Source organism: Diachasmimorpha longicaudata, unplaced genomic scaffold, assembly GCF_034640455.1.
Source record: "Diachasmimorpha longicaudata isolate KC_UGA_2023 unplaced genomic scaffold, iyDiaLong2 ctg00000070.1, whole genome shotgun sequence".
NCBI lineage: Eukaryota > Metazoa > Arthropoda > Insecta > Hymenoptera > Braconidae > Diachasmimorpha > Diachasmimorpha longicaudata.
This window is the reverse complement of record NW_026973901.1, coordinates 15,001-17,500: the sequence shown is the minus strand read 5'-3', so window position 1 is coordinate 17,500 and position 2,500 is coordinate 15,001. Positions and strand designations below refer to the sequence as shown.

The 2,500-nt window shown below is 60.0% G+C and overlaps 1 pseudogene; it reads left to right on the top strand.

The window, feature by feature from the left end:
* The window catches only part of LOC135171661 (large subunit ribosomal RNA), a 7,876-nt pseudogene that overhangs the window by 2,696 nt on the left and 2,680 nt on the right, over nucleotides 1–2,500 (top strand).

Genomic DNA, 2,500 nt, shown 5'->3' with positions numbered 1-2,500 from the left:
GGTAAACGGCGGGAGTAACTATGACTCTCTTAAGGGCCTTAGTTACTCATTTCCCAAAGGCGACGAATGCCATCTCGCTCGCCAAGTGCCTGCCCCCACCTCCTCGTGGTGGCCGCCGGGTGCCAGTCGCTTGTTTCGACTGGTAGCTAACGGGGGAGGCTATGTTGCCCAGACCATCGGGCACGGGGCTCGGAAAGCCTGCAAACCAGGCAAGTGACCAACCGGCTTTTCGAGATTTTCTTGAGCCCTGGTGGAAAAGTCGGGGGGACAGGGGCATATTTGCCTCAACGGCTGTCGGGTTTGCAGCCCGGCAGTCGTCAATAGCTTGCACCTAGAAATTCTGAAGAATCACTGGGGCCATTCCCCAGCCGCCGGGTTATGCCTCGGAGGCCCGGCCAAGCTATTCCTGAGGGGAGTTCTTCGGAACCGTCCACCCCTCGCGAGCTCGAAGCTCAAAACCCCGCAACAACATCTGCGGGGAACACCTGCCACATTTGTCAGCCTCCTCGCACGTTCAGTACGTCGAGGGGGTTGGCAAATCACAGGCGCACGCACCGTCCCGCAGCGCCTCCGGCGGGGCAGCGACCTGTACCTGGTCCTGCCGCGTCGGATGCCGCACCACCTGCTGCCCAGGGGGCGTTCGTGTGCCCCGATTGCGCTCAGGCCTTTGGTACCCGCATCGGCCTCGGAGTTCACAGGAGGTCCAAACATCCGGACACTGTGAATGCCGAGGTCGACGTCGATCGCACCCGCAAGGGTCTGTCACAGGAGGAGTTGAGGATGGCTGCTGCGGAGGAGGCCTACGTCGCACACTTCGGGTGTGACAGAGCCGGGAATCCCGTCCGGTTTATCAACCTCTTCCTGGCACCCTTTTTCCCCGGAAGAAATTCTGATGGAATTAAGTATGCCAGGAAGACGGCTGGTTACCGCCTGCTAGTCCAACAGGCAATTGCAGCACTCCAAGACATCCCTCCTGCCCCACCCTCCCCGCCTAGCACCCAAACCACCCAGATGAGCAGCCCGGCCGCCGATCTGCCAAGCGCCTCGGGAGAGGGAGCGTTGCTCCCGCCTTCTGACCCCCGGGACATGTATGCTGAGGCCATTAGGCGTCTCATGCGTGTAGTCTCCAAGGATGACGCGAGCTTTGGTCATCCTTTGATTCGCCTCGGGGAGCGGCTGCTGGGGGGTGACGACGTGTCTGGTGGCATCGCTGACTGGATTCGTTCCGTGGCGGTACCCCCAGTTAGGCGAGGACGTCGTCCTCGCAGACGACGTAGAGATCAGGAGGGCGGTGAGCCGAGCCGCCAGAAGATCCGGCGTAGGGAATACGCCAAGATGCAGTCCCTATTTAGGGCCAACATGAGCAGGGCTGCTGAGTTGGTTCTGGATGGGGAAAGGGACGCAGCGGTGCCTCCCCTGGGGGAGATGGTCGAATTCTGGGAACCAGTATTCGGCCATCCTTCAATCCAGGTGGAGCAACACCCGCGTCTGCCTCATGACCAACAGAGGAACGCACTGGCGCAGCCCATCTCTGCTAAAGAGGTGGAGTCTGTCGAAGTCCCTAATGGCTCGGCACCTGGCATCGACGGGATCACACCGCGGGCGTGGCAGCAGTGCCCGATCGCTGTCAGAGCCCTCCTCTACAACATGGTCCTGTACACCGGCTCCTTCCCCGAAGACATCCTGGTAAGTAGGACCGTCTTCGTGCCCAAGAAGGCGAATGGCATGTCGCCTGCGGACTTCAGGCCCATCAGCATCGCCTCAGTGGTTGTGCGTCAGCTGCACAAGATCTTAGCACAGCGCATGATGGCTGAACATCTGGTCGATGAAAGGCAACGTTGCTTGGAAGATGGTTGCGCCGAGAACATAGCAGTTCTGGCGGCGGCCATCAACCACGCACGTAGTCGCCGACGGGAGCTTCACATTGTGTCGCTCGACGTTGCCAAGGCCTTCGACTCGGTCAGCCACGAGGCCATAACATCGGCCCTCACTGAGGCGGGTGTGCCTGACAGTCTCGTGAAGTACGTGGAAACCACGTATCGCATCTCCACAACCATCTTGGAGGTGCCGGGCGGGAAGTCCGGGAGAATCGTTGTGAGGAGGGGGGTGCGACAGGGTGACCCTATGAGTTCCATCATCTTCTCGTTGGTCACCGATCGGATCCTGCGGTCGATACCATCGTCCGTCGGGTACCAGATGGAGTCGGACCATCTGATAAATGCCGTAGCATACGCGGACGACATCTGCTTGGTGGCCTCTTCGACCACCGGTATGTCTGCGGCACTGATCGCGGCGGAAGACACAGCCAGTAAACAGGGGCTCGCGTTCAACACGTCCAAATGCGTTGCCACCTCCATTGTACCATCAGGTCGGGAGAAAAAGGTCAAGGTGTTGACCTCTCCTCAATTCAGGCTTCGTGACAGGTCATCCGTCAAGCAGTTGGGCCCCACCGAGGAATGGCGATACCTCGGCGTGAACCTTAGCCCAGCTGGCCTGAAGA